This window comes from Helicoverpa armigera, chromosome 16 (assembly GCF_030705265.1).
Source record: "Helicoverpa armigera isolate CAAS_96S chromosome 16, ASM3070526v1, whole genome shotgun sequence".
Lineage (NCBI taxonomy): Eukaryota > Metazoa > Arthropoda > Insecta > Lepidoptera > Noctuidae > Helicoverpa > Helicoverpa armigera.
The window spans coordinates 658,093-671,250 of NC_087135.1; the positions used below are offsets into that span (position 1 = coordinate 658,093).

The 13,158-nt window shown below is 36.1% G+C and overlaps 1 protein-coding gene across 2 annotated transcripts in view; it reads right to left on the reverse strand.

Moving 5' to 3' along the window:
- The window catches only part of LOC110369847 (echinoderm microtubule-associated protein-like 2), a 60,403-nt gene extending 52,294 nt beyond the window's left edge, over positions 1–8,109 (reverse strand). The window contains exon 1 of one of the 2 annotated variants that reach the window (XM_064038448.1): positions 7,808–8,109. The gene's annotated coding sequence lies outside the window, so the exon portion shown is untranslated. The remainder of the gene's footprint in view (positions 1–7,807) is intronic. The other variant, XM_064038451.1, reaches the window with a different exon arrangement.
- Positions 8,110–13,158: the final 5,049 nt, after the last annotated feature.

Here is a 13,158-nt window from a genome sequence, read left to right on the forward strand (position 1 = left end):
TAATAGGCACCTTCGTAAGTGCCATTACAGTTACTAGCAATTGTTATATTAGGAAAACACTCAAACAATGTAACAATAAGAACCTAAACCAATTGATTTTAATGTAATTTTTGTTCCATTGGAACTTTATATAGAAGTAGTTACAAGTCTTCAAGGCTGTTTGAATCGCGGTTTTCATGGCTCGACCGAAAATATAGTCGCTCATTGTATGCAGATGTGACAGATGGCGAAAGTAGATCCCCTCGACGTGCCGGCGCGGGAATCGAACCGGCAAGCCTTTCATTTCGGTACCGTGTGGCAACTAACGACCCTACTTGCATACGAAAACGTTTTACATAAAGCAAGTGACGGTTTGCGAATTTTGATCACATTCTCGTGTGAAACTTGTACGTTATGTATTTTGTTTCGTAAGAACATTTCTTCGAAAATTATGAGGAACAGGTAGAGTTTTGCAAAATGCTGTGATATTGCGTCAAGTGCATACCAATATCCAGTTCAATGGACCGCTTATTGCGCAGTTCTGGGATAATTTTGAAAGGATTACCCCATTGCGAAACATAGACGAGTGTCTGATTCGCACTGAAAACCTTTCATTTCAATTCACGTTTCATCAGGTTGATGAAACACAACTTTTATTGATGGAATGTACTTATTCTTTTACCAATGGAGCAAGGTGCAAGCAATAAATAAAGTTATTTAGTAAGAGTAACGTGAAAGGGCTTTAGATTATGACAGAGATTAATTTCCAAACAAGTCCACTTAGTCACGCGTGACATATCTAGTCAACTTGCGTTACATAATAGTAACTTAAGTTCTATAGGTCACTTAAACTAAGTGATTGTTACACATAACTTCTAACCGCTTTACCCACAAACAAAGCGATCAATCTTTATATAATTAATGATGTTGAAAGTGAAATGAAAGTGAGTTGACATACGAAACGTTTTATGTAACTGTTACTGTAATAACATATTGTAAACCGTTACATGTGTTACATGAATAATTTTCAGCATTACATTTTGTCGTAAAACTAGGAATAGTCAAGCAAACAGAAAGGCCGAATTTACGTGACAACTCACATGCATAAAAACTCTCACTATATATTTGGCCATTGTGGGAATCGATCCCATAATAACCAATCATTAATACCGGCTAATATCGTGGTCTCTCCCGCATATTTCTGTTCGCAACTTAAATTCGTTTTACCACAAGACCTTGAGTTTCATGCCTAGACCCTGGCCTGAAAATCCCAGACACAGTCAAAATAATATCCTGTAACAACTCCATCTAGGTTTGTAATTTCCTTGGTTTGTGCCCAATTCGTTCTTCTCTATTTAAGGCAATTTAGAAAACACGCCAAAGACAAGGTTACCACAGCTATGGTGCAAATTTCCTTCCTCTATTCCATTTTTAGGTTTGCTAATCACTTATCGTAATCTATTGCGGTGTACGACCACCTTGGACTTACCAAAAGACTGGACTATTAAGCCTACGCGGCTGCCTATTCTGTCCTTTGTTACAATGAAGATGAGGCTAATTCTTTGTGTAAACCTACGCAATGTATGTTTTTAAGTTGTAAATATGTGGTTAATTGAGTATGCTTTTGTAGCTGAAGCGATTATTGCGGTTGATTTTATTTTGCGACACATACAGTGAATCTGCCAAAAATACTCCGACAAATGAAGTCAAATTGATACGATACGATGGAAGGCGTGCGATTCTTAAGTATGATGTTATCCAATAGGACGTTATCCAATAATAATTAGTTGCTGGGGAGTTTGTTGCGCCACTTCTTCTTCCCAGCAAAAACACATAGGAAGTGGTGAAGGGCGGGCGTTTTTGGGGGCTGTCTTTTGTTTTTGACGTTCGAAAAGTGCTGATTTATCAGCCTAATTTGAATAAACGATTTTGAGTTTGAGTTTGTGCCATAAATTCCCAGCCAAAAGCTAACACCATCGTCTAACCACATAGCATGCAGCAGACAGGTTTAATTTTGTTAATTAACACGTGCTCCTTACCGTTCACATCTAACCTCGTTTGACCGACCGAACGGCACTTTCATTACGCTGACATAATGTAGATATTTAAACCGGAGCAATGAAACAAAAACAAAACCAATAGTATAAAGTTCTTCCTTTTGCAAATCAATCTTGATTAGTTCTTTTGAATTAAAGACCATAAAAAATGCTGGCTAGTAGCTATAAATGTAGCAGCAGCAGCAATAAATGTAGAAAGACATCCCTATAATGTCTACCACATCCTGCAATTAATGATATTTCATCCCGGGAACTGGTCGTTCTTGCAGCTGAACTACAAGGCATTAAACCTAGCTTGCACCGAGTTAAAGGATCTTATAAACTGCAGGCGACTGACCGGTTTTTTCGCCGACAAACGCAGTCAGATGCATTGCGTGGCGACCTTGTGAGTGAACGGCTCTTACTTAACTGCCGAACGTATCAATATTGCCATCTAGATCTGCCTAGATAGCTTAGGAATTTGATACAAGTTTGATATAATTTTATTTAACTAAATAGATGAGAACGATATAAATATATAAGGAATCATCTCCAAAATGTTTTTCATCTGCAGGCTTACCTTCCTACGATGAAATCACTAAAAATAATGGCAAAATGATAGGATGTAACATTAACTAAAATCCATATTTTATTAATACGTACTAAGAACACTTAAAATAATTGTCACAGCATTTTGCAGTCGGTAAATATGACCTTGAGGTGCAACTTGTTGATATCGAGTATTGAAACAAGTTTTTGATCAATTCAGGAAATGACATCCAGACAGTTTGGGCTCATTGAACAAAAAACCTGTGTAAGAATGCCTTAGTTGGCAGAAATTAAGTAAACGAGGTGACCTGTTGCTTAAGCGTTTTAAAAAAAAAATTACAAACAGTGTCATTTGAATACGATTTTGCTCATTCAATTGCAGAAAGTTGATTATAGAATATCATTAGTTCAGGACAAGTCACATCGTAACCGTTAGCTGGTGAGGTCAAAAAACAGTGCTTACACTCACAAAGGCATCATGGACTCATAAAAGACCTGATTTACTCAGCCATATTAGCAGCACATGTCCTATTATCATTAAGGATATTTCTGCAGAGTCGAGGATGCCAAACACGGCTTGGTGTCTGCCTACGCCAACTGCAGATTGAGCTCGACATTACCCATTAAGTCTACCTGTCGAACAGGCAGTCCTTAATCGTCTACCTGTACGGGAGGATCTTGTTTTTTGCGAAGACCAGTCTTAACAAAGGAATTTTAAGTAGCAAAGCTTGCGACATTTTGGCATGACCCTGCTATGGTTAAAGCGCACGATTAAAATGATGAGATGCACGAGTATTAAGATGCATTTAACTGGGTGATCAATACCACAATACTCGTGAACAGTACATGAATAGTACCAAGATGATATTACGATACACACCAAACTTTTAGTGAATTTGAACTTACAGCAACGATACAGATCGTATCGAAGTAATGCAATAGTCTAGGGGTTAGGTTATGAGGAAAAGGAGAAATAGTATGATTTTTTATAGCTTAAGATTAAATACTCTACCATCCATCATAATAATGTCATACGAATGGCTATCGCGCAGCCTCCGCGACCTTTAACAAACCAGGTTTTTGCAATACGTCTATTTTTAGCTTTACTAACGTAATATGTCTTGATGCGAGATATAGTACTGAGAGAGTTGATAAATTAGAAACGGAATTAATTAAATGCCTGTACATTTTAGACACATTTTCTGCTGGTCGATTCAAAGATTGGATTAAAAATAAGCCAGAATGCAACCTGACGGTCGAATTCCTTCTATGAAATCTCTATACTTTTCGTTTCAACGATTTATTTTGTTTTGCTCCGTTTATATTTGATCAATAAAGTACCTACACTTCAGCTGTTATGATTTACCCAAGCTGAGTACTTGTATCGACAAGATAAGATCACTTGGCAAAGATAACATAGTATGTTTATGTGCGTCACTTCCTAGTTAAAAATAAACGCGTTTATCAGCTTGATAAGGATGCGAATTAAAAATTAAGTCATCGAAGAATTTTAATAGCTTCCATAATTTTTATAGATATTTTTAAGGCCAAAGTACATTAAGCAATAAATAAACCAGGTACCTAAGAGGTACCATGAAGGTACTCATGCATTAATTATATTATTTCACTTATTTATTTTTATTCTTCATTAGAACTTACGATCTTTGGTATCTCTCAAATGTAACTTTAATTTTCTAGTTTGGTACCACATTTTAGACAGATTGCAACTGTTTATAGTCTAGAAAAAAAAATGTCGTAGTACTCATCCTATGGTTTGCTTCTCGATTTACATATATAACCTGATACGCATCGAACATTCCACAAAGTTCTCACGATACATAGCAATATGGACAATACATGGTACAATATGGAATTCTAAACATAGGCGTAAAGCAGGCTGTCCTTTCAATACTTTCAGGTTACGCTATACCATGCAAAGGAGAGCGGTCAGCAACCTCGGTCCTATTCGCGCGTCTGCGTTTGCGCATGCAAACTTACTAGCGTGAGAATTTGTGATCGCTCGGTTTGCTATCACTACAGAATGTGGACCGAATTTGGTAATAGGTGGGTAAGATCGATTCACGTATTTACTTTGCTTTAGATCTTTGGGGAGAATTAAGTCATAAAATTGCGAAAAAAGAGTTGTCCACAATTTTTTACTTACATTACTTAATTGTCATGTCTAATAAACTACATTATTTAAGTTCCTAAAGATGTATTGAAATATTAGCTTTATGGTATGAGTTTAAAGAATGTCACTACAGAATAAATAAAGTGAAAACCTTAACGCCGACAGGTTTTCATGGCGATCGCAGATTTCCTAGTCCGACGAACATTCCTGCAGCTAGCCGACTAGCTCAGCTATTAAACAGAGCATAGATAAAGGTTTAGTAATCCAAACTGGAACTATCACTTTCTTATGTGTGAGCATGAAGGCAGTGTAAAAAGAGGTTTAAGCAACTTTATGCAAAGTGAATAGGAAGAAAAAGTATGATTTACTTGTGCATAGTCCAGGAAACTATGTTACAGGCTCAACTTGTGAAAACTCTTCGATTTGCAATGAGGAATACATCAGTGTTCTTTTCATTTTACTAACTAACATTTGTTTTGTAGTGTTGGTGAATCAAATTCAAAGAATAAGACAAAAATCTTTTCAAATCAGGAACTAGTTCATCCAACTTGCCCATTTGCCAATTTGTTCATTAATTTTATATTGCTCGTGTAATAATTAGGAACACGTATCTTCTGTTGTTTTCTACCTACAAAACTGTTTACAGCAGAAACAATAATACCAGCAGTAGTTTACAATTGTTTTGTCTCGCCTGCATTCCCAGGAATTTTGTTGTTTATTCATCATCATCTGGACTTTTCCCAACTGTGTTGGCGTCGGCTTCCAGTGTCCCTCGATACCCCTTGGGAAGACTGGTCGTCATTTTCTGGCTCCTGACTACCCGAGACAACTGCCAAAGAAGTTCAGACAATGACTGCCCACCAATTTATCGTAAAAACATGATCGAATTTGCTTTATTTACGTTTTAATTAAGGTTCAGTTGCCTCATAGTTAAGATATTGCAACACAATGATTAATTATCCTAGTTTTATAAGATAACGGGGTCGCTAAACATTGTTATCTTCATTTACTTAATTTTAAAGTTTTTATCTGGGCTCGGCCGGTAACCTCCGTCAAACAGGTATGGTTAGTGATGTGACTATACCGATAATACTCGATTCATAGTACATAATACAGGTTTTTTTATTGTTATTAAAATAGATAAAAATAACTTTATAGCTTAATATTATTAAATTGTAGAATTTGCCTCGGGCCATAAGCCATTATACCTACTCGACGTACCTAAATACTCTGCGATGACTTTGTGACTTTTTTATTATGTTATCTTTGTACACTACTTTTCCTTATTTTGGCAAGAACTAGGTTTGTGATTAGGTTAAATGATTAGGCACTATTAGATTGGACAAACATCAATTGAAAATTCTAAAGAGCGACATAAAGAGGCACGTTTTGAGTATAAAGAAAACAGTTTACTTTTTCTATTTCAGTTAGTTTTTGTCCAAATTACACTGAAGCACGTGGGTGATCCATTTAGCTTGACTTTTGTGTAATAATGAGGCGTAACGTCACAATTTGGATCTATTAGTCGATAAGTAAGTAGGTAAGTATGCATTCAATTTCTTTCACAGGTAAGTAGATCTCATTCTCTGACCAATCAGCAATTAGGTTTATGCATGTGATGCGATGCTAGATAGCCAGCAACCCGATAAACTGAGATTTCTTTACACCTATCTAACTTATTGTTAATTACAGACAAGCTACAATTTATTACCTTCGAAAAACGGTAAAAGGTGAAGGTACAATCTAATTATATAATTAGTAGATAATTAATACCGAGAATCGAATGCTTTCAAATCGGCACGACAACCTTTCCTATCGATGTTGTCATAGACAATGATTCATTCGAGTACTTTCGTGAGGTCCCATCACTAGACGACCTACTTGGTTAGATATACGTACTTACCTAATAGCATTTCATACAAAACAATATATTTTAATTATTGTTTACGTAGGCAGATGTCAATTTGTGTCGGTTAGAATTGATTGATGATGCAGAAAGCCTGAATGAAGATAATAATTTGAAGGTAGGTACACAGCCAAGCTATTCTATTGTTTTGCGTATTATGTTACATACCTAGTAGGAAATAAGATGATATGAACTACCTACATAGGTAAATTAGACATAATCTTAGGTAGGTATAGTTCTCGGATAAACGAAACCTATTCGGCACTTTCCCGTGTGAGGAAAAAAACAGGCATAAATTTCAGGAGCTTAATAAAAGCTCAGCAAATAACAGCATAAAGAACAATTTTATTCAATGGACCTAAAGACTAAACCCCGCCACGGAATTTGAAAAAAAAATGACGTCAATGACCAATATGGATACAAAACCGGATTTTTCTGATTCTGAACGTAAGGGCGCACTCCCCGCGCATCTAGTTTACCTTGGAACTTTCCACAGCCTTTTGACCTTCACTTGCTTAGAAAGATCCTAGCCTGCTTCATATTGTGAGTAAAATGAATAATGGAATGGAACCGCTTATCCTAGACCTCTTTGCATTTAAATGTTTAGGTCGAATACCTTCTTGTCTATGGTTTGTGCGTTGTTGCTATCGGATGCTGGCTGTTATCAGTCTCTCAAATTATTACAAATTGAATAAAATACCTACCTAATAATGATGTTATCGCTAACTATTTACATCAACTTTACCAAGGTATTGAAAAACATTAACTACCTAGGACAGTGTAAACATCTGCCTGATAAACGTTTGTCGGCAAACTAGATAATTTATCGATGTATGGAATGTCACCTGCCCGCCTAGGTTAATGTTTAACGCAATCAATATTATCATTAAATGTACATACCTAATTATAGTAAAGTAGGTACCGGTTATTCTCATGAGCAAAGTAATTTGTACTTGACTTTATACTTATATTATTTTCAATTTTCTAATAAGTATTGCTAATTAATCAGCATATCAAGGCCAGATAAAACGAATTCGTAATTCAAAACTTTATTGTCATCTGCCATAGACAAAACTTTAACGGCGCCCAATCAGAGTTTATTTAAAACAAAACCAACTATTCTGCTCAGTACCTACGGATTTAAAACCGTAGGTTTACCGTTATTTCACCATGAAACATTAAACACCATAACAAAATGCTACTCACCGAATAACCGAATACTATCAGCAGAAAAATCCGACACGATTCAGTTCCGTTAATACAAAGTTTTGCCCGCGATTTTGTTCAAAAAATCACGAGAAAACTAAACAATTCGCACTGTTAATTGTTGATACACTATTTTGATGCACTTGTTCACAGTTTGCACTATCACGGATTACGTGTGGGGCGTATTTTAGTCAAAAACATCGATACTTTTACGTAAAGAGTTTTGAACTGATAAGGCACGCGACGCGTCTTTCCACGGCGGTGACACTGTTACTACTAGCGCTAGGCGAGCGCGGGAGGCAGGCGGCGGTGTTGGGAACTACACGGCAACTTGACGCTACGCGACGTCGACAGGTGAGGTAGCGAAGCGATAGCTAGGTGGGAGATTTGCAAATTGTTGCTAGATATAAAGTTTATGGTGGTACAGTTCGTAACTAGCAATGGGCAAGGGAATCCGAATATTTATACTTTTAAATGTTACCTTCGGTTAGAACTAGAAGTAGCCTGTATCATAGTCATAGCAGCTTCAACTAGGGTTACACTTAGGGTTTCGATTCAGTTACCTTCTGTCTCTGGGTTGATATTAACAAAAAAAATGAAACACAAAAACCCTAAATGTTACCTTACAATAACTGTTATGTTATTAGTGAAAATTGCAAACTCTAATGGAATTGTTTGACCTAAAATCGCGAATAGCAATTTCTGTAATGTAAGGCCTTGATCTAATATTGGTCACTCATTGTTGCATGCTACTTGTATGTACGGATGCATTTTGAGCTCTAAGGGCTAACATATAAAGGGTAATACTTATTGATGACCATAGCAAGCTAAGGTCATGTGCCAAGCAGTCATCAATTTCAATAAAAGTGTTTCCTACAGTTAGTGATGTCAAAACTTCTTTAGGTAAACGGAAAACCCATCACGCTAAGCTTTTACCAAAGTGATGACTGCTTTAGCGTCTGCTGACCTGCCTTCTTGGAAAATAGGCTAGGTGACGTTGAAGTATTTGTTCATATTAGACCTGTTTGCTTGCTTTGCGTTGCAAAACTCTTCTGCGTTGTAGGTATGAATTTAAAAACATGCAACCGGTTTCGATCCCTAAAAGAACTATTGATAAAAATATATCACCTATTTATAGCACCGTAACAAAATACTGTAGTAGACATCAGGTGCATTTTGGTCCCTAAAAGAGCTCGCAGCTGTTATTCCATTACCCACCTTGATAATAATAAAAACAGCAGACTAACAGCTGATAGACATATGGCGAATACAACAAACAAACCTAAAATTAAAACCACCAATCGACTTATCCTTCTCTCCCATTTTCCATCGCTGGCTTAACTTCTCACTTTACGGAAAACTAGGGATCTAAACCAGCAATGTATACGTTAAGGTTCCTTATATTCGTGCGACAAAATGCAGGTAAAACATCCCTAGAGCAGGTGTTGCTACCTGCTTTCAACAAAAACGCAATCTTCATTAACGATCTATCTTGGGTGGCGAATGGATGGCAAGGTGTTTTATGGATAGTTAAAGTCTATAAATAGGGTTGAGATTAATATTATGCGCCTACAAGAATACATTTAAATATGTATAAATTTAACCATTTTCGGAAATTGGAGATTATCGTACGGTCTGTCCCTTTCAACCTTATTTCTGATGGCAAATAAGTCATCATTCGTAAATTGCCTCATAAGTAGTCACTTTATTTGCCAAAGATTGCTCTTCCCAAACATTACTCTTCAGAGATTACATGTCATTGCCTTTCAAAATTAAGTTATCTCATGAATAAGACTAGGACTTAAGTACATTGTGTGCAAGCCCAAGATCATATTCAGCAATTGATGGTTTCGAAGACCATGACAAAAATTGCACTAAAAGCAATTTCTCCAAGCAATCCAGCCATAGTCATTTCAAAAGACAAGACACAAGCTTATAAAACAATAATAAAGCCATCATCACGTTGCAAAAGTGAAACGAATGGCCAGCAATGACGATCACGACACGAGTGATCGCCGAGCGTGCACGATCGTTCGTGACTCGGTTGCGTATGCGCCTTGTGCCTTGCAGATATGGATAAGGTATTGTTCGCACTTGACACTGTGTGCTGAGGTGGCCAGGTTGAGGGGTTAATGGAGGATTAAAGGCAGTGTTAATGAGTGCAGGATACAAAAATTGAAGGTACAAAGCCCATGTTTCGTAGACACAGTTGTGATTACTTAATTGACTATGTGCATGAAAGAAACGCATCGTCTAATAGACAGCAGATCTGACGATTTCTTTCATTGATATTTCTACTTTGACCATCGTATAAGATTTGTTTTGCCATTAAGTTGGGAAACGCTTCAGCCATTTGGAAGCAATTCCAAGTCTTGATTATGTATGAACATCAACAGGTAACCTAAATAATAAAGTAATTTCCTTTTATTGTTATAGCTCCTGCATATGAGTTATTGTTAAGGTGTACTTATGTAAAAACTTTAGCTTTGTTCAAGTCGGATGTTCATTTATCTTTTTCACGCTATTTAAAGGTTGGAAGGTTGTTTTTAGTAATTTTTGGAGGCATCGAACAGTGGCATACGGTCTTAAATCTTAATACATAGTAAACCCATACAAGGAACCATATTGTTATATAATAAAGAATTTTTTGAATTCATCTTTGTTTTGATTTGGTTTTGTATCCAAAATTTTGTCATGCTAAAATGTAAGTAGGTTCTAGCCTATGAAATCTGGACTTTAACAATCAAATTATTCCACCGATGATTCCAATAATTCTACAGCAACAATAAACTGCAATAAAACATAGTTTTTCATACCGGATGAAAATAATTACGATAGAAATCAGCCTATAACAACATTTCACAGAATGTTCAGCGTTGAACCGCAACTATGTTACATGTCATATTCCATTGTGTCCATACATTGTGGTAGCATCACCATTGTACATAGGTACATACTTTCTATGACTCAAAGGAAAGCCGAACACCTGATTTGTTGCGTAGAAAACAGACGTGACAGTATAGCTATAGTTTTTCTAATGATCCATTGGCATTGCTGCCAAAATTTCACGACCTCAAAGGCGTGGTGGGTTTACAAATTCGGATAAGTATGATGTCATTGATTTCTATTCAGTATTGAATGTTGAAGTTATTGAAACGTGCGCAAAAGATCAATTTTACTTTTACATAGGTACTTTTAAAGTGACATGATTCGAAGGCGTAATGTTTGTAGTTACGATAATATATTTAGATGAGTTTGCGTTTTTGTCCGATAATAGGATAAGTATGGCCACAGGGCTTAGAAAACTTTCGTTTAGTGAACGAATGTGCGTTGAGAGGTGATAGTGATAACAAATAAGAAATTGGCTAATCTTTTCCTGAAATAAGTAAAACCATTGAAAACATTGATAAACAAGAGAGTAGTTTTATGTATCGAAAATACATTTTCGGTAAGAATACCAACGGAAAGGTGAATGAATTTAAGAGGATATAAATATCGGTCTAACATTGTCTCGGCCAGGCTTCACAGAAGTAAGGACCAGTTTTTGGTTACCTAAACACAATATGATATGACATCACAAACGAAGTATTTAAGTCGATGACCATAAACCTCAGGTCAATCTTGCACAAATGTTTATAAAATAAAAGATAATAGCATCGGTCCTTGCCTCTTGCTCCTCACCGATATTTGCTGAGGTACGGCGCCATCTTACTTTCCAAATGATTACCACAATTAATGTTTCTTCCATCTTTGAAGAGTATTCATATTTGCGTCAAGAGATCAGGTGATGAGATTTCTTTGAATGCTTCGGATAGAAACGAGAACTAACTACGAATAAAGTTAATCATGAATGCTAGATATGCTGCAATCACATATCTTAGATTTAAGTGTGAGCTAAACATTCTTAGATTAAATAAAAAACTCCAAGATTGCATAAAAGAAGTAAGACTATGAACCACTGGCTACATATTTTATGACAGGCATTAATTTAGAATGAAAGTTTTAAGTGTGAAGTAAAGAAATGAGTAATAACATCAGAAATATTTTTTTAATCTCCCTGGCGCCGTTTTTAATAATTTAGAAAATGAAAGTATTAGACCGTAATTGATAGATGGTAAATGATGATAAATCAAAAGTATCAATCAAAACAAGTATTAAAAAAGGTTGTTTTTATTAAGCTTAAGGTGAAATGCAGGAAACAGGTCGTTATTGGTGCTTGTAGGTTCTTAACATACATGTTAAGAACCTGTTGCAAGCCATCGTGATCTTTGACCATTCATTATTATTTACTCTTTAAAGTTAAACGTCTCGTTTAAGTAGCTGACCTTTTCGGTAGGGATGGTACAAGCGGAAATAATTTTAAATGAAAAAAGTTAATTGTGCCATAATTTTTATGATTCGGTCTATTTAGACTTCTTCGAAGTAACTTTCATCAACTACATATTTAATAGATGAAACCCTTAATTTGGATTAAAAAACTTTCATATAGCTCATACTTTGACTTGTCAACTTGCTCACGAAACACATTTAGGTACTTAAATCATTAGTCGACTTTTGACTTTCAGTAGGTCTTCATAGTTCTAGCATTATCTTATGCAGTTTGTAGAACTACTTATCGCGTGGAAAGTTGTTCCGTGCAAATGCATAGCATTATACGCATACTTCGACTGTTCTGTTATCTTGAACCGAAATAGAGTTCTTGCATATCTTCAATTTTATGCCTTAGGAATGCTTGCAAATGACTTCGTGCCACATTTGTAGCTTTCTAACATGCATAGTTGTTTTCTTAAATCCTAGATTTGCAGAATTATTTAAATGTGATCTTCGGAATGGAATTGCTATTAATCAACTATTTTAATCATTCTATCGCATATAGTAGATAGGCAATATCTACATTTCCCTGGTTTTAAAAAGAACATTAGGGTATCATGAAAAAAAATATTTACATTTTACATAATCAAAACCAGTCAAAATATTGTCACCGTCACTGCTCATTACCGAACGAAAGCTCAATCACCATCATCCAACCATGACTTCAAAAAGTCTCCTTACTCGACATACATCGTAACACCACCAGGTCGCAGAGGGTAACATACAATGGTCATGTGCGCCATATGGCGTGGCGAGGCGACCCTGGCGGCTAGGTCGTGACACAAAAACTGGATCGGCTGGCGTGATGCCGGTGAAATTCATGTTTCATATCGTGTGTGTCGTGTGGTTGTATGTTATGTGACATGGTATTGTGTAGATATTGGTCATATATTTCATAGGTCAATATGAATAAAAAATACTAATAAAATATACTTCATCATCATCATCATCATCATCATCAGCCTATCGCAGTCCACTGC